The sequence below is a fragment of the Eumetopias jubatus genome, unplaced genomic scaffold (assembly GCF_037043125.1).
Source record: "Eumetopias jubatus isolate StellerSeaLion01/CBP00866 unplaced genomic scaffold, mEumJub1_p1.0 scaffold_13, whole genome shotgun sequence".
NCBI lineage: Eukaryota > Metazoa > Chordata > Mammalia > Carnivora > Otariidae > Eumetopias > Eumetopias jubatus.
In genome coordinates, this window is record NW_028274819.1 from 77092066 (window position 1) to 77111603 (window position 19538).

At 42.4% G+C, this 19538-nt stretch overlaps 1 protein-coding gene and 1 pseudogene across 1 annotated transcript in view; one reads left to right on the top strand and one right to left on the bottom strand.

Annotated features, from left to right (window-relative positions):
* The window catches only part of MAML2 (mastermind like transcriptional coactivator 2), a 341985-nt gene that overhangs the window by 88783 nt on the left and 233664 nt on the right, over positions 1–19538 (bottom strand). The window lies entirely within an intron of this gene.
* On the top strand, positions 5117–6000 carry LOC114221524 (large ribosomal subunit protein eL6 pseudogene; annotated as a pseudogene).

Sequence of the window (19538 nt, forward strand, 5' to 3'; positions counted from 1 at the left end):
TTTCAGTATTACACTTGAAATGGCGCAGATGGAAGGAGCCATGCAGATCATCTGGTCTGGTGGTGTTCCAGGGACACATATCCACTACCAAGGAATTTTTTATTTGCCAATGGGACCAAAAAATAAGGATCATGCACTGAGTTCATCAAACAGCTAAAATTTATTCACTTACTTTAAAGGATGATCACTTACTCTGCAATTATATTCTCAGTTTTTTTAATGCTAAAATGTTTTTTTTCCATGAAATGATGGTGATTTTTCATTTTTAACATCCTTACACAGGAAAATGAAATATAGCAGATCCGTGTCAGCAACCCTATTATAAATATGGTCTTGAAAGTTGAAAGTCTGGGGGCCACACATCTGGTCTGATCATCTATTTCATTGTGATTTGGGGGAAATGAGGCACAGTAGTTACCTGGCTTGCAGGCAGCCACCCCGCATACTCAATGGCATCAAAGCCCCGTGGCCTTGGATAAACTCATATTCTCATACTATACCCCTGTGTGAAGGAAAGTACGTGCTGTCTGCATCAAAGTCACAAGAAACAGCTGAAATGTTGTGTTCTGTTTACCATGCTCTTGTTTGCAGTTTGGTCACGTGAGAGTTAGAGCCGACATTTTAAAAAATATAATTTCTCTCTAAAAACAAACCAAATCAGAAAAACAACCAAGGCAAATGGTCCCCAAAGATTGACCTCTTCAACAGACTCTACCCTTGGAGAGGTCAGTGTGGAGTCTGTTCACTTTTTGTGCAGATGATGATGGTGGTTTCAAGGCCTTCTGCAGTCATTCAACTTTGCAACAGCACTGGGGTTCTAACTTTTGTTGTTGCTGTTGTTGTTAAGCACAGAGGGCCCACTGGACATTCCACTGGACACTGGGACAGGGACAGGAGGAGTCCTCGCAAACATCCCAATATGAAAAAGATTTCAAGTCATTTTTGACACTGGAATAAACGTTAGGTTTCTCTGCCTGAGACTGCAAGTGTTCTTCGTCAAGGGTGTTCTGATCGAACCAGCAAACCCTCGGGGAAGAGCCTTCCCTTCCTTTCTGTTGTCGGTTTTGCCAGGCACACCAACACTGCTGGGTAAACAGTGTTGCACGGAGCACCGGAGGCTGGCGAGCAGGCGGAACCTATTTTGATTGTTCCTCTGCAAAAAGGGAGTTAAATGGCAGGAGAACAGAAGTGAGCAAGCAGAAACTTAAGCATGATTCTTTATTCACTCTTTAAACCCTTCCTACAAAGCCAATTATGTTTTAGCTTTCGGTTCTGCAGTTTAGAAATATAATGTTAGATACCATAAAGCTGATCGATTTCCCAGGGAAGGTATTGATAATATTCCATGTTTTCTAATAGAATATTCCCCAAATGAAATCCATTGCCTAATATTATTGATATCATGCTCTCCCTACAGCAAACTTGAAATGTAAGGAAAGAGGATTCGACTCACTATTTCTTGTTAGTAAAGTTAATGAGTCCCAGAAGTAGCTAATAGAGTTGTCCTGTTTTATCACTAGGGTGCTCAAAAGTTCAACCTTCCCTTTGTTCTCCTTGAGAGAAACTCTTCTTACAGGTGTTACCAAGTTTGCCAAATTGTGTGGTATCTTATTACCTGTCTTCCTTCCAGACAGGGCGGAGATTCTATCTTCATTTTTGTGTCCTCCAAGACCTAACTCAGACTCCTCAGTACTCCATCAATCATCGAGCACATATTTAGGTGCCTACAAAGGGCTGGGGAGTGTGCTGGCTATTGGGGGTTGAGAGGTGAAGACTGTCTAGTAAGAAGACAGATAATTCTGGAAGGCACAACATAAAGAGCAAGAAGACCTGAGCGATGGGAAGTCAGGTGGGGGTGGATCTGTCTGACCGGCTTTCTAAAGGAAGTGACGTTTAAGGGGAAACCTGACTGATGAGTAGGAGTTTCCCCAAGTTCTCTTTTTCTTTGTCTTTTCAGGTTACTGGAAAACCTGGTGAGGTTTGTGGCTAGGAAGATACAGTTCAGTGTGTCATCTGCTGCAATGGTCGATGTGAAAAATGTTTTTACTCTTAATGCTCAGTTCCGATAGTACCTTTCATGTTGATTACATGCCAGTATGTCTGAGCGGTTGGGCCTTGCGGTGCAATATTCTTATGCTCCCCTAAACTTGGCTACTGAAGTGAACCTCATCAGCCCTGCTTTGTGGGGGGGTCCCTTATCTCCCCTGTTAGGGCCAATCTGTGAATAAATTCTCCTCTTTCCTACCCCAAGGCAAGGAGGAGGTGAAGAAATTCTTCATTTTAAAGGAATTAGCAGGCGCCTGGGTGGCTCAGTTGGTTGGGCGACTGCCTTCGGCTCAGGTCATGATCCTGGAGTCCCGGGATCGAGTCTCACATCGGACTCCCTGCTCGGCGGGGAGTCTGCTTCTCCCTCTGACCCTGCTCTCTCTCTCTCTCAAGTAAATAAATAAAATCTTAAAAAAAAAAAAAAGGAATTAGCACTGAAAGTTGTTCTGACTCGACTGCTGAGAGGTGTGACCCTCACAGTCATCTGAATTACCATCCAAGCGGAGTCTCAGAGACATTTAGGAGAGAAAGACAAATGTGTCAAACCTGGAGGTATGAATGGTATGCATCTTGTAACGTATATACGTGAGTAGGAATGTTAGCTTTGGAGAGATAAACAAGCCCCCTCTCCTTTTCTGTTTACTATTTTCTCTCCCTGAAATTTTAAACTCCGTGAGTATATAATGCAAACAGTGACGGAGGGCTTACCTCTTTTCACTGACACACGCACACACAAGGGTGGGGGGGAACATAGCCCTCCAGAACTTCCTGCTTAACTTCTCACAGCAACTTCCTCCATTTAAGATGGGCTGTGGTCCCTGAGGGAAGCCTCCGGCATCTGAATTTGGCAGAGAATCCCATTCCCATGGAAGTTAGGGCTGCCCTCAGACTCCCAAGGAACAGCCTGGCGAGGTTCTCACCCATGTGCTTCTGGCTTCTTTGGGGAATGTGTGCACCCGAAGTGGACCGATGAGGGGTCTCCAATATTCCCCAAATCACTCAGACCCACAGGTTACTAGAAACTTCTTGCCTCTGAGGATGGGGAAAATGAGGTCTATGTCAATCTTCACCAGCACACGGCTCGGTTCTCTTGCTGCTCTACAAAAATGAATGTTGGCAGCACTTTACACATCAAAACCGTCCAAGTGGAGCCTGACCTTTGGGCCTTGGGATCCATGCTGAATTCACATTCATTTAGATTTGACCCCATTTCAAGTGTTCAGAGAAATGTGAAAGAATTTTACAATAGCCATCCCTCCCAAAAAATTGAATGAAACATGAGCAGGAAAAACAAATGGACAAGTTTGTGAGAATGGTTGGCTTCATCTGTAGTTGCAAACAGAAATAGGCAATTTGTCAGAGTTTAAATTGCCTTATAAAGTATCTTTACACAGCAGAGATGGTCAGAAATGCATTTTTTTGGGGCCCAAATTTCCTTCCATTTCTCCCTTGAGACCACTCTTTCCTACTTTTTATCCCATCTTTCTGACCCTCTGGCTTTCTCTCTCTGGCTTTGACTATGTAGACAGTTTCAATTTCATCACACACATGGGTCAAATCTTATTTTAGGAATCATCATGGCTGTAATAGTAGTAAAAGGAGCAAATTGTTTTGTGGACTCTATTCACATATGCAAAACACAGCCTCGGCTACCAAGTCCTGCCTCCCAAGGCTGGTGCGGTATCCAGAGCACAGCCTGGTAAGGCCCCTGGGCCTGGCTGCCTTGGTGTCAAGGTCTTTACTGCCTGGCGCTCTGTATAGATTTTGGAAATAGAACTGATGGCTCAAACCTTTTTATCTTGATAAATCAGGTCAACAAACTTCAGTCAAGAAAACTGGTGTGGGTAGGCACAGACACTGATAGGCATTCAGGTAGCCCCCGATCTATAAATATCTATAAACAACCACTAGAAAGGAAGAGCTCTGTGGCCCTTCGCTGGTGATGTTCTGCTAATCTCACTTTCCCTCTTCCGTTGGTCTGAAGGCCAGCTTCCCTCTGCCTTGAAGGTCCAGCCAGAAATGCTCCTCATCTTCCCATTCAGAACCCGGAGCCAGGCCAAGGTGGAAGTCTGTTCCTTCTCTGTGGTTTTCAGAGCAAAGTGCCCTGTGCACACATGGGACTCCCATTTGTCTCTTGCACAGGGATTCTCTTGTTTCACTAAATAGACTGTATTCCTGATTCTACCCCATGCCTAGTTCAATTCAATCAGTGTACGTTGAACAACTTTTCTTTCTGAAATGCAGTGTTTGAGAAATTGTGGTCAGTACTCTAACAGCTCGATGACCAGAGGAGTCAAATAGACTTTGAATAGGCCAGCCTGGGACATGATAAACTTTCTGTAATTTGTTCCTATGGACAAAGTGCACCAAGAGTGCCAAACAACCAAACTAAAAACGAACTTTTAGAACCCAGGACTCAAAAGTAGAGCCTGCTCAGAGGACGGTTAGCTGCTTCTGATCTCTAACTGGAGGAAAAGGTTCTGTGTTTCTGCTTCTGGGAGCAGTGGTGGTGCCAGAGAAGGCAGTGGGGACGGTCCCCGTGCTGGGGTCTGGCCGCTGACCCTGCCGTCGGTGCCCCTCGCTTACAGAGAGCTGTATCAAGTGTCAAGGCCCCTCGGTGAGAAAAACCGTCAAGGGGCTTCAACTGCGCTGACGTGAATGAAATACGTCGATCTTATTTGTTTGTTTGCACATTGGTAACTGATCTATAAAAAAAACAATGATTCTATTCTCTTTCATTCATTTTTAAATCCCTTCCTATGTTTTTACCCCTTGTACTTACTGTTCTGTTTCGGAGAGAGATACCAATACAGATTTCCAGGGGGAAGAGAGCTTGGACAAGCCTGCTACTGCAGGCCACAGCCAGGAGTCATTCCCCACCAATAATCCTGGATGTTGCTGAGGCAGGAGCTAAATGTGATAAATGTCAGCAAATGAACCGACTGGCATAGAACCCAAAATCCACCAGGGAAAAGGGCAAAACCATGAACACATTTTCAGCGGTAACCAGATCAGACTGTACCTGCCAATCCCTAATAAATAGAATGGGATCAAGAACTGAAATCTTGAGTTCTCTTTCCCATCTTGCAAGATGGCGGGCGAAAAGGCTGAGAAGCCAGATACTAAGGAGAAGAAACCTGAAGCTAAGAAGGCTGATGCCGGTGGCAAGGCTAAGAAGGGTAACCCCAAGACTAACACGCCAAAGAAGGGGAAGCCCCACTGCAGCCGAAACCCTGTCCTTGTCAGAGGAATTGGCAGATATTCCCGATCGGCCACGTACTCTGGAAAGGTCATGTACAAGAGGAAGTATTCGGCTAAGCTAGGGGCACTGACGGCAGCAAGTCCAGGGTTGAAAAGAAAAAGAAGGAGAAAGTTCTCGCTACTGTCACAAAACCAGCTGGTGGTGACAAGAACAGTGGTACCCGAGTGGTTAAACTTCGCAAAATGCCTAGGTATTACCCTACTGAAGATGTGCCTCGAAAGCTGTTGAGCCACAGCAACAAACCTCTCAGTCAGCACGTGGGAAAGCTGCGAGCTAGTATCACCCCCGGGACCATTTTGATAATCCTCACCGGGCGCCACAGAGGCAAGAGGGTCGTTTTCCTGAAGCAACTGAGCAGTGGCTTGCTAATCGAGTTCCTCTGCATAGAACACACCAGAATTTCATCATTGCTACTTCTACCAAGATTGATAATCAGCAGTGTGAAAATCCCCAAACATCTCACTGATGCTTACTTCAAGAAGAAGAAGCTGCGGAAGCCCAGACACCAGGATGGTGAGATCTTCGACACCGAGAAAGAGAAATACGAGATAACAAAGCAGCGCAAGGTTGATCAGGAAGCTGTGGACTCGCAAATTCGGCCAAAAATCAAAGCTGTTCCTCAGCCTCAGGGCTACCTCCGCTCTGTGTTTTCTCTCACAAATGGAGTCTACCCTCACGAATTGGTGTTCTAAATTTCTTACAAAGAACTTAATTAAATAATAAAAAAAAGAACTGAAATCTTTGGAAATAGCTCTGTTCCAGAATTTCACAGAAAAATATTATAATAAAACTTCATGTACATGAAACTAGGAAAATAGATATTGCATTAACCAGGATTAAATTACACACACACACACCGTAAGAGGGTAGCATAGGGGGCGAGAAAGCAGCAAATGTCTGATTTGGATTAAAGACGGGTGAACAAACTCCTTGAGGGCAAGGATTGTACATTTATGCTTTTTGGCTGAGAGACACAGTGTGCGGAGCATGGCTAGAAGCAGACAAACATGATCTGAATTCCAGTTCTGCTGCCTGATAGCTGTGTGATTTAGGCCAATTACTAGAAAATTATGACTATTTCTTAGGAATGTCATGGAAAAACCAATTAGCCATAGTAGGTGCTCAATAAATGAAGCTTCATTTCTCATCCCTTCTCTGCACACTCTGTAGCCCCAAATGTACCCAGGAAGACATTATCAATGTTCAACAATGTTCTTTCTTGATGCTCTGAGCTTTTTCTTATTGTCTCAAATGAGTTATGATGTCTCTGAGGGATTCAACATTTTACCTTTCATATATCCTTTGTCGGGAAGCTATCAGCAGACACAATCCACCAAAATGAGAGATTAAATAAGCAAACAGAGCCACACATGGGACCCAGAAACAGGGAGTCTGATAAAGGAAAGAAATGAAGGCATTCCCAGTGTGGAGGCAGGAAGTCCTAGGGTCACAGCAGTATCCATGGGCCTAGAGAACTCTGTCAGGACAGTAGCTGGAGAGAGAGGGCTCCTGCGGAGATGCATCCAGGAAAAGAAACAACAAACAGATTATCTGACAGGAATTACAGGTGGAAAATTGACAGATGTTTCACAGAGCTGTTGGACGGTATGAGAAGACATATCCAGAGATTCAAGGAAACTTCACAAGTGAAAAGAAAGTTAGACACGGAGCTTCTTCAGAGGAATTACACTTACAGTACTCTGGCTTGTCTTAGCTGTAAACATTACTTATGTCTTCATAGTTCTGAAGACACTGATATGGACTTAGGCAAATTTTTGACATAACCTTGTGGTGGCAAAGGGGAAGACAAAGAAAGACTAAAATCTTCACCTACTGTATAAGATGTAATAGATACTGCTTAAAAGGACGAATAAAGAGATCCGAGGCATGCGTGAATTTAGCGATCCGACAGTAACTACCAGAAGAAACTCAAAATGGTGAAAGTGAATTCCTCCGGGGTGAGGGCTGAGGGAAGGGGGTGCCAAGGAATAGCTTTTGCCTTTTAGCATGACTTGTCTTTTTAAATTATTTGCCTGTTACTGTGATAAAAAGAACAAATTTAAAGATGAGGACAGTAATTGCATTTTAGAGTCATAAAATTCAAGGACTATAGAATAAAGTTGTAACAAAGGGGGTAAACAAAGTCTCATTACTAAAGGTAAAATACTTGGCAACGAGTCTGGGTCCAGAATCCTTGCCTTCTATTTCTCATTCCCCTGCAGCCCCCACCACATGGCACACCCCTTTCGGTACCTTTCTTAGAGCAGTTGGCATGGTTTTCTGTGTACGGGAAGTGCTTAAATATTTGTTGATTGAAAAATAACTATACCAACTGCTGAAAGTTTTCACGGTGATTTTTAATGAGCTTGGTCTGGTGAGCAGAGGGGTCACATCTGAAGTTTACAGCTTTGTTCTATATGGAGGGATAAGATTATAGCTTAAAAGAATTTTCAAAATGCTCTCCTTGAAAGCTGACTCGGAGGTAGACATTCCATAGGTCTCATCTACTTAACACAATGCTTGGGTTTGCCAGAGCCTCATCTGAGACATTGAGATTTGAGTGAGGCAGTCTAACGGGAATTTTAATTATGCATTCCCATAGAGTCTCTAAACTCTACCTTGGGATAAGCCAGAACCCAGGTCTGAAGCCCGGCCTGAAGGAATCTAAGTTCCAGGGAGGTGTCACAGAGAAACCTTGAAAGGGGGAGGGCAAGAGAGATGTATTCTTACTCAAAGTGCAAAAACCATTGATACAGAGCTTCAGAAAACATGACATCTGTACCCCATTATCTCAGCTTCCCAGGGAAAAGTATTCACTGAATTAAAATCCAGTATTTTGGCCTTGGATTTTACAACGCAGCTTAATAACAAAAACTTCAAAGTAAACAGTGTCATGGTGTCTTTGCAAAATGTTCAGTGGAAGATGTCCATCGTGTTACCTAATTCCCCCAGTGATAAATGTACCTTTGAATTCATTTCCAGGAAAATAGTTTGCCTCCACTGATGAACTGGCATGCTCTCTTTTATACTGAAGAAAAAGAACCTCTATATCCCCCATATAATTTCTTTTTGCCTTAGTTGCCTGGAAACTCAAAGTTAAATGGAAGCTCAGTTTTGGAATTCAACCATTGCAAGTGTCTACTAACATTTAATTCGGATTGTTTTGGTGGGTTTGTTTCTGGTGGTCCTTGGTTTGCAAAGGAAAGCAAGCTAACACTTATGAATTGCCTACAAGGTGCAGGCCCTACATTTGTCCTAAGTCTGATGGGTTATTTCATGGAATTTTTTCAACAATCCTGAAAAATAGTGTCGTAATTCTCACTGTACAGATAATGCAGCTCAGTTTCAGAGAATCCAAATAATTTGACCAAGGCTATCTGATCATTAAGGTAAACAATGCATAAATTCTCAATAATGTATATTTTCTATTCAGATTGATGTCAGAAGTTATTCAACCGTATTTCTTTTCCTTTGATTTCAAGACCATACAACCTGTAACACACACTCACTGAAGCTTCTTTCCCTTCCTTCCTTTGTTCTCCCTTCCTCTCCTTCTGTTTCTGTGTCCTTATGTTGGAACTTTCTCTCAGGTACTCTGTTAGCCCTTGGAGGTACAAAGATAAATTATACGCAGACTCTGGTCTTAAGGAGCTTGCAATTTAGTGGAGGGTTTGACGTATAGACTTAATTATAATTCAAGGTAGAAAGCAATGAATGCAATGAGAGATACAAAATGCTTTGTGAGTTCAGAGAAGAAAAAGAAATTCCACAGTCCCAACTCTAGGAATTCCTGGTTCACTGGACAAAAACAGATACCTAAACAAAATTATCATACAATATCAGAATGGTACCTAAAGAACTGGCACTCTGTTGTATGCACTAGAGGAGGAAGAAATAAACTTTACTTGTTACAGAGTGCGAGAAGGGGTGATGACAGCAACATGGGCAGTTAGGGCAGAGGCTGGGGTTCTAAGACACCTTGGAATTGTCCAAGCAGGTGGGCAGGATGCCACGGCCAGGAGGGAAAAGGGAGTTGTTGGGCAAAAGACATTCAAAGGGAAGAGAGCCAGTCCAGTGAAGGAGAGCCTCGGGGAGTGACTGAATCTGGGGTGGTAGTGCATTTCCAGGGAGAAGGCCTGGCCAAAACAACAGAGATAAATGGAAACCCAGCCACTGGGCTTGGCCCTATGGAGCATGGAACAAGACAGAATTTCTTAGACACGTGGTCCAGCCCATTACTGGGAGGGACAAGGGAGTCTCAAGGAGGGAGGCTTGCAATAATGCAAGCACACAGGGAGCAGCAGAGACAGGGGCAGAGGCGAGAAGGAGGTGTGGGTGGCCATCAGAGGATGCCTCACCCAGGAAGCCTTTTCTAGTTCCCAAAGCTATTACAGGCGCTTTATCTTTGCATTCTCCGAATATCCTATGGTCACTTCTATCAGAAACCTTATAACACTACATAATCACTTGTTTCTGTCCATTACCTATGGGTAGGGGTTGTGTTTTGGTCACTGCTGGTACCATATATGTTTCATAAAAGCAAAGAATCATTTGGAATATTGTTGATAAAATGATCTTAGTTGACTCTTACCCGTATGATTCCCCATGATATAGGTCAGTCCAGGCTCCAAGAAGAGTGCCTCTGCACACTCCCCTTCCACGGGTTTAATCCATGGGGCAGCTGAGAGTGAATTCTCTAGTTTCTATTCCTGAAAACTGTAACTGTTGGTGCAGGTCCATGGGCAAATGGTGTTTTAAGAGCAGATTTGTTATGGAGGAAGGTGGAAATGGTAGCTTCTGTGCCTTCCTTCTTGGGAGGAGAGGGTGATGTGTTGGCGTCCTTAACTGCCCAGAACAGAAGAATGGATGATGGGTCAATGTTGTAATTCATTTGTTCATTGTTCAATAAATATGTTTTGGGTACCTCCCACATAGTAGCCATGTCAGAGGTTGAAATACAATGGTGAACAAGATGGACACAATCCTTGCCTTCAAGTAGCCTGCAGTCTAGGTGAGGAAGACACACAAGAACAAAGATAGATGAGGGCTGATATCAGCTAATAGAGAGGAAGCAGAGGTAGCTGCCAGAGAGTATAGGATGGGAGCGAATCCAGATTGGGAAGCCAGGGAAACCTTGTGGATCAAATGTCTCAGCTGAGACTGAGAAACATAGAGTTAGGTTAGCTGTGCAGAGTAGAGTGGCACAATGTTCTAGACAGAAGGAACAACATATTTGAAGACCTGAGGGCGAGGGAAAGCATGGTACTTCTCAAGAATCGGAGTACACTTTTTATGGCAGGAGCCAGAATGCAGAGTGTGTGTGAACTTGGCAGGTAAAGATGAGTTAATGAGTGGGTGGGAGTCAAGGAATAAAAAAGCTGGGAAACCAATAAATCTTGGCAGGAGCCGGGTCATGTAGGGCTTTATAAGCTACATAAGGATTTGGATTTTATTCTGAGAAAATGAAGATCATTTATGGGCCTCAGGCAGGTGACAGACATGACCACATTCCTATTTTAGCATGCTCACTCCAGTGGCAGGTTGGCAAGACTGGAAGGAGGCAGGCCAGGTTAGCCAGCACTTGACATGAGAAGGGACAATGGTTAGAAGCTCTTCAGGATATGTTCTGCCCATAGGTATGTCCATTCAGAATTCACTCCTTTGTGCCAGAGGCCTGTGGGATAGAGAGATGGGCCTGCCAGCTCATTTAGCCTCATGGCTCTCCCCAACACGGATCCTTTTCCAGGAAAAGTCTCTTTATCCTTGTGGCCAATAACAACATCAGTGGCGAAATGTCCTCTCCTCCCCCAACTCCCACTTAAGGCTTGCCATAGAACAGGTCTCCAGGAGGTCAGGGGAAAGAGGCAAGTTCAAAACTGATCTGTAGGGAAAGGGTGAAAGAGGAGAGGGTACAGCCAAGGGGAGGGGGAACGGGACAAAGACACCGAGACACAGAATAGGAATGGGAGCCCAAGACCGGAGCATGAAGCCCACATGCTCACGTGCACACCTACACAGACCTGTGGACTACCAAGAAGAAAGGCCAAAAAAGCTCCCTGTTTATGAAGTTCATGTTTCCTAAAGGTGGAGCTGAACTTAAGCTCCTGTGAAAAGCAAACTGTGGAAAATGCCAGTGATTCAGCGTGGAGGGAATTAGCAGCAGAAAGAAAGGGAAACAGGTCAACCACCCCCATTCTTTCTTCCTCGGGGACCTTGAAACTTGATTTTGCAGGATGCACAGGAAAGTAGTCATTGGCTTCCCTCTATTATGCTCTACTCAATTTATTGCTTCGAGAATAAAGTGCCACTTTATTGTTCAGATTCACTGCATGAAATGCAAATATCCAGCCGGAGTTCTCTAATTAGTATCCAGAGAGCTGCCTAGGCTCAGTGTGTATAAGTTTGGTCTTCCCTGCTTAAAACACATCGTAAAAGAGTAAGATGATTCACTCCCAATACATCTCTCTGATCCTGGTAGTCTAAACATTTGCGCAGTTTTTTGTTTCGGATCGAGAACTCTTTGTAATAAACACCTTCTGAATCTCCAGTTTCTGTGCCTGACTGTAATTAACCATTAACGTGAAAATTTACTGATTAGTGTACCTGAGAAATGGGTTGTTGCTTCCTTTCGATTTCACAAAAAGAAATCACCACCCCTCTCTACCAAACTGATAACAACTGACATCTGATTAGAAAAGGCAGAACTAATTAGAACGGGTGCAAAGGGGATTGTTTGAGTCACCTACATTAATGCACATTATAGTTAAATATCTGTCAGATTTTCCATTAACCCTCTTGCATTTCCATCCCTGGGATCAAATCTATTTCTTAACCTCATACCCCTTTGTTTCCCTAGTTGGAAACTTCGTATTCAACAGGCTGAATTTTGCATTAATGCTTTAAATGCACAGCTCTTGTTGATGGATGCAACATACTGACAAAGACCTTGGAATGAGAATAATAGAAGTCATTCCCCTAAGTGTGGATTTAAACCCTACACATTATGATTCCAAGGCTAACATGTTCTTCTTGTTATTGTGTTGATTTCTTTATTGAGGGATACAGGAGTTAATTGTTGCTTTATGCCAATTCATTCTATTGTGTTCTGAGCTATTACATACTAGGATGACAAAATAAAACAGACACAAAAGTGGGATATCCAGCAAAATAGAGCTCTACTCTGTAAAAGGTTAAAATAACATTCAAAGTTGAACTTGTAGACTTATGGGAGAAGCCCATGTGATTTGGGTTCAGTTATTACACAGAGCAGATGGTAGTATATGCACCCAATAAGAATCCAGTTAGAAATAACGCAACATATTTTAAGAAAAAAGAAAAAGAAGAAGATAGCAGGAGAGGAAGAATGAAGGGGAGTAAGTCAGAGGGGGAGACGAACCAGGAGAGATGATGGACTCTGAAAAACAAACTGAGGTTTCTGGAGGGGAGGAGGGTGGGGGGATGGGTTAGCCTGGTGATGGGTATTGAGGAGGGCACATTCTGCATGGAGCACTGGGTGTTATGAACAAACAATGAATCATGGAACAGTACACCAAAACAAATGATGTAATATATGGTGGTTAACATAACAATAAAAAAATTAAAAAAAAAAGAATCCAGTTAGTATCAGGGACAGACATGTCCTTCAGATCAAAAGCTCATCGAGGAGTTGGGACCATACCTTCCCGATCTTTTAGATGGGTACAAAGAGGGATCTTTGCATCACATGATCTTTTAATCTCTAATTCCTAGCACATTGTAGGTGCTCATGAAACTCTCATCATAGGAATGTATGCACGAATTATGGTTTTATCCCACTGGGAAACTCTTAACAGTGACCCTGGACAGTTCTTAAATCTTGATGGATCATGTTAAAGAACAAGAAATGGAATGAATTTTCTTTATCATTTAAAAAAGCTAACAAACTCTTGAATTTTTTCCTCAAAAAACAAAGTCACATATCACTCCCCTGGGTATTCTCCATTTTTATCTGGGATCAGAGGTACCAAGAAGCCCGGAAGCAAATCAGCCTAGCAACAGAAGCAAGAATAAACCAAGCCTGCAGTACGATGAAAACAGCTCAATTTGAAAATACTCTCTGATTATTTAATTTTTAAAAAACATGTTTTAATTTTATTTTTTTCCCTTACCATATCGTCTTTGTTCTGAGTAGAAGTGGTATCAGTGTCCAGGACTGTGCCTGATATATAGCAAGCCCTCAACAAACATTTTTTGAATGAATGAATAAAAACTATTGGTAGAGTTCAGAACGGGGCAGTACTCAATTTAGCCTAAGATCTTTAGTTCATGGCTCTTGGTTGGGCAGATGGGGAAACATAAAGATCTGTGGATTCAGACAGGGCAACTTCAGTGAATTTGCTTGAAGATCCCTCCCTGCATCAGAATTGGCTTACATTTTCTATGAGGTAGAAATAAACTGGGCACGTAGACAATCATGAAATTTCGAACAGATACCCTAGAGAAGGCCCTGTTAACACAACCCAAACCACTTCTACCTAGTTCCTTAACTTAGGCAGCACAGTGGTTATTAACACTGGGTTTAAATTCAGACCAGTTACTAATTGTAGTTCTGAGCAAGTTATTTAACCTCTCTGAGCCTCAGTGCCCTTAAAGTGGGGTTTGCATGTTGGCACAGAGTTGCTACTAAGGTGAAAGCCAACAAATCAACTAACGGAAACTAACAAGACACATGCAAAATCCCCCTCCTGCTAATTTTGCCAAAAAAGATTCTTCAGTACAGGTCATATTAACATCTATGTCTGGAAATTTATTTGGGCTCTTAGCCCTAGCACTGGTCTTAGGGAATATTAAAAACAAATTTTTATTTTCTTTTAAACCAAAAAGATAAATGATGAAATATCAAGGATAAAATGAAAATGCAAACATAATGTTCCTGGTTTGCTACGGACAATCCTCAGTATGTATCAGACCTCATCCTTCTTGCCAGCATAGGCCAGCCAAAGTGAGTCATAATGGCAATCACCAAATTGTTAAGGGTCATTTGCAGTGATCACCTAGCATCTCTTGGGTCTCTATCCTAACTTCACTTTAGATTTTATGTCATTTATATCTGACGCATGACCATAAGTTTATTACCATCTTTTGGCTTTACTCCTGGATTCGAGTATACCGATTTTGTGTCCCAGCTTGTCTAGGACATTGGCTTGGCCTTGTCTTTGGCCCTTCATGCTCCTGACTTCTTTTGACCCAGTTCTAGCCCCTAAACCTGAACCCCGGCACTAGTCTAACTGGCTGACCATTTAGCCAGTCTGTGGCCCCTGGCAAAGGGGGTGATTTGGGTGTTATATTGTTGCAGAACATTGAATTCATGATTATTTTCCCACTAGAAAAGGCATTCCCAGCTGATTCAAGGTTCTATCTCTTCTCTGGCACTTTCACTGGGCAATTATAAGGATTTGTCAGTCTAGGAGAAGTCCAGTGATTCCTTCACCCTCAACTGGGTGTTCATCTTTAAGATCAGATATATCCAAAATTACCTTAAAGAAGAAGGGGGGAGAACATGAGACTTGCCTGATTTACGCCAAGGGTTGATATATAAAGTAGTGAAGGATAAACTTGGCTAGGCAGAGAGAGTGGGGTGAGGTTCTTAATATATATTGAGGAGCTTGGCTTTAAACTAAGGAGGAAATGTACAAATTTATGTTTCGGTCATAACAAACCATCCATTCCCTGGCTGTGTTCCCTCTCAGAATTTTTAGAGATGGGATAATTCTAAACCAAATATAGAATCCACTTGAGTTTCATGGATCTAATGTTAGAAAAAAAATTCACACTTTTAAGTTTCTGATTATACAGCTCTGACAAAGATCACTTCTTGGTTCAAGAGGTTAGAGCTTTTGGATTGAACTCTCACAAGCCCTAGTGAACCAATAACTCTTTCACACCTTAAACAAGTATCCAGTGACGTGAAGATAAATCAGAACTGCATGCATTATATCCCTCTCTTGCCCTCTCCCATAACCTTTAAATCAGAAAGGAAAGGAAATTATACCCAGGAGGTATTTCCATTTGCCAAGCCCCAAACCTTAACAAGACAGAGTCCCTGAAGACATTTTGTGAAATACCAAATACCATTTGTTCTCTCAGTATCTGGAGAAGGGCTTACTTGAAACCAGCCCAGGCATGAAACGATAAAGAGGTCTCTAACAATTCAATTATGCTGCATCCATCTCTCAGGCACCATTCACATTTGGAGAATGGAGATGGGTACCCAATTAAGACAGAGGGGCACAGACTCCCCCCAGTATATTCTTTGAGCATGCAGATCTGTCTGGGTGCAGAGTTCTGAAGGGTGACGAGAAGGCCATCTTTGCACACTTTGCTGGGTAAATTACAAGCAACTGATCGACAAATTCAGTCTACCATCTTGTAGCAGAAAACCAAGGTTTCCACCATTTCCAAGGTGAAAGAATTCCAACTAGAAAAATCCCGTAATAAGTCTTCCTATGTTTGACACAAAGTGAGTATGTCAAGCAAAAGAAAATTTATGACCAGTGCTTTCATTTAGGACACTCTAGTTGATAAACTTAAGAATTGCTTAATTCCCCATCTTTCCCCTCCTGTGGCTTCGGTCATGAGTAACACAGATTTTGCTAATTGGAAATAAGAATGCACTTTTGTTCTGTCTACTATAAACGGTGGGGTTAAAACTACCCTCTCTGAGCTGAGAATACTTAGCAATATACTAGATGAGACAATAAGAATTAGAAAAACCTCATCAAAAACTAATGATGTAATGTATGGTGATTAACATAACAATAAAAAAATTTAAAAAAATAATTAGAAAAACCTTAAAAATATGCACATCCAGGGGTGCCTGGGTGGCTCAGTCGGTTAAGTGGCTGCCTTCGGCTCAGGTCATGATCCCAGGGTCCTGGGATCAAGCCCCACGTCAGGCTCCCTGCTCAGTGGAGAGTCTGTTTCTCCCTCTCCCTCTGTCTGCCTCTCTGCCTACTTGTGCTCTCTCTCTATCTCTCTGTCAAATAAATAAATAAAATCTTAAAAAAAAATATGCACATCCAAATGGAAGTTGCTTCTCAAAATTACTGTCTTGGAAAGCAACTCATTTATTTACTTTATTGCCTTCAGAGAAAGTTCACAAGCCATATTTGAAATCCAGTCCTATCCTATCACTTATTCCTTGTTTTTGACCCAAAGCAGCATTACCCATCTTGACTGTTTTCAAAGATCACCCTGCCAGGATGAATATTACTGCATTGGTAATAATCCACTCAATGTGCTAAAAGCTCTGAAGACAATCCCCAGAGCAAAATTCTGTAACCGTGCTGAACAACAGCACCCTTATTAGCATAAGTTCAGCCCCACAAAGGTGAATGCTTTTAAGAGGGCACCACTTATTTGACCATAGAGCTCTGGTATGCTTGCTTACAACTCAGACACAGGACTTCCGAATCCTCCCTCTTGGAACTGTTGAACAGGAAGGGACAATTTGATTCAATCTACAAAGTTAGGATAAAGCCGTAAATGGGTCGCCATGTCTGGCATGTACAGAAGGGGCCTTTGGCTTGAAACACTGCTACTGCTTCCACCACTTTTTAAGAGCTTTCTTGAAAAGAGGAAAAATATCTTGGCATCATGTGTCATAGGCACTGGAAACAGTTAAATATTATCTAAGACGTTGAAAGATGTATGTTGATTTGGCCATCAGCACCCACTGGTGTGCTTGGGTTCTGGAAGCTTCGATGAGGACGAAGAGGTCGTGAGTGTGGTGTACAGTTGTAGATAGGAGAAATGGAGCTGGAAACAGGACCGAGGATGGCAGGAAGGCTCCCAAAGAAGGGCTGACGGGGTGACCAAAGAGACATATTTCCTGTTGTAAATGGCTTACTTTGGTTAGCTCCATAATGTTCACCCTCAGGAAGGTCAACAGTCACACAGATATTGATTCTCTTCTATAACAACTCTGAAGGTTAGAGTTTAAGACTTTCTTTATCCCCGGGCGCCTGGGTGGCTCAGATGGTTAAGCGTCTGCCTTCGGCTCAGGTCATGATCCCAGGGTCCTGGGATCGAGTCCTGCATCGGGCTCCCTGCTCCTTGGGAGCCTGCTTCTCCCTCTGCCTCTCTATCTCTCTCTCTCTCTGTGTCTCTCATGAATAAATAAATAAAATCTTTAAAAGAAAAAAAAAAGACTTTCTTTATCCCCAAAGGACTTCATCTACCCTGTAGATTATGTAAATATGGCTCAGTATTAAAGAAAATATTCTTTTTGAGAATTTCACAATCGTCTCTAAGTGGTCATTCATTTCCCAACAAATTCTACCTATGAGCTGTATAGCCAGTAGCTAAAAGCACAACAGACCATCAGAATCCCAGCTCTGCTACTTCTTATCTGTGTGACTCTGGAAAAGTTACTTAGCCTCTCTGTGCCTCACTTGCATCCCCTGTAAGATGAGAACAATGGGATTTCCTTCATATGGGTGAAATGAGATACCATAAGGAAGAGAGACAGAAGTCATGCCAGTTACAGGGTAAATAATAAACACTACCTTTTATTAATATCCCATTATTTATTATTGCCATTTTTATGATCAGAAGTCTGGGCTTAGGGAGGGTAAATCACTACCCACTCACTATACTGCTGGATAATAAAATAATGAAGGATAGTTTTCTTTTATTCCTCAAAACTCTTTGTTAGAACTTGAGACTTACTCCATCTCCTACATAAGAGTAATACTTGTTAAAAACATTCTGAGATCATATATGGCTCTTTCCATGATAATCATAACAACTGTCAACTTTATTCTAAACTCTGGGTGCAAAATTATCTCATTTTTAAGATATTTATTGATTTCTTTTAGCGGGGAGAGAGTGTGTGAGCACGCATGTTACGGGGAAGGCAGAGGCACAGGAAGACAGAGAATCTCAAGCAGTCTCCCTGATGAGCACAGAGCCTGACCGAGGCTCGATCCCACCACCCTGAGATCATGACTTGAGCTGAAATCAAGAGTGGAACGCTTAACAAACTGAGCTACCCAGGTGCCCCTTAATTTTATTCTAAAAAAAAAAATCCTAGGCTATATTATTATCACCCCCATTTACAGGAGAGAAAACACAGGCTTCATGAGGTCCAGTGACTTGCTGGAGGTCACACAGCTAGTGAATGTCAGAGTAAGAATTTGAACCTAGATTCATCCAAACCAAAATGACAAACCACGCCATTAGGAAGTAGTTCCACAATACCGTTTATCAACGATCCCCAAATTACCTGTTTAAAAGGAACTTTGTAAAATATACACATGACTCTACTCAAGTCCATTCTTCATCAACTACAATTAAAAAAAAAAACCCACACTTTTTTTTTTAACCCCCCACACTTCTTAAGTGGACAAGAGTTCAAAGCTTTCCTTGGTGCAGAGCTCTCGAATGCTGGCTGAGCAGTTTTCTCCTGGCATACATCTAGGGCAAAGGTTAGCTTGGCCACGGTCTGTGGTGCTTGTGGCATTCTTTTCTGGGCAGTAGCCACAAAAACTACTCTAGGAATGTGATTGGAATTAGGCTCAGTGCCGTCATAATATCCTGACATATTGTTTTGACGTGTAACGTGTTGTCTTTGTGCTTGGCCACTAACGGAGACCCATCAAATTACACGCACAAAGCAACATTCAGACTTTCTTCCTTCCAGGAAGAGTTTCCGCTCTCAAATTCCCTGGGGATCTGAAATTCCTCACTAGTGTGTGCTCTGGAGGCACCGAGCTATCTCTTCATACTATTCATGTCTGGGGCAGAATAAAACCTCTGCTTTATGTTAATCACAGGATATAAGGTAACCACAGATATTTTTTTCCTGTTTCTAGTGATGACCATTTCATCATTTGACACTTAATGCAGGCATTACTTTCTCTAAAAGACTTCCCTGATTTCCCCTTGCATGGTAAGACACCAACCTCTGTGCTCTCATGTCATTAGCCTTTCTACTTAGTATTCAAATGAGAGTTTTAAAGCCTGTCTCTCTCTCCAGACTGTGCCTGAAAATGGGGACCATGTCTTATTTAATGCACCAGCATGGAGTCACAGCAGGATCTATTACAATGCGTTCTGCATTCGGGCATTTCAATTGGTTGGTATGGATGTAGACGGCTCATTAAATACTCTTAATATCATGTCTGGACTTACTTCAGTTTTCAGCATAATCACAACATCTTGCACATGGTAGGTATTCAGGACGCTCATG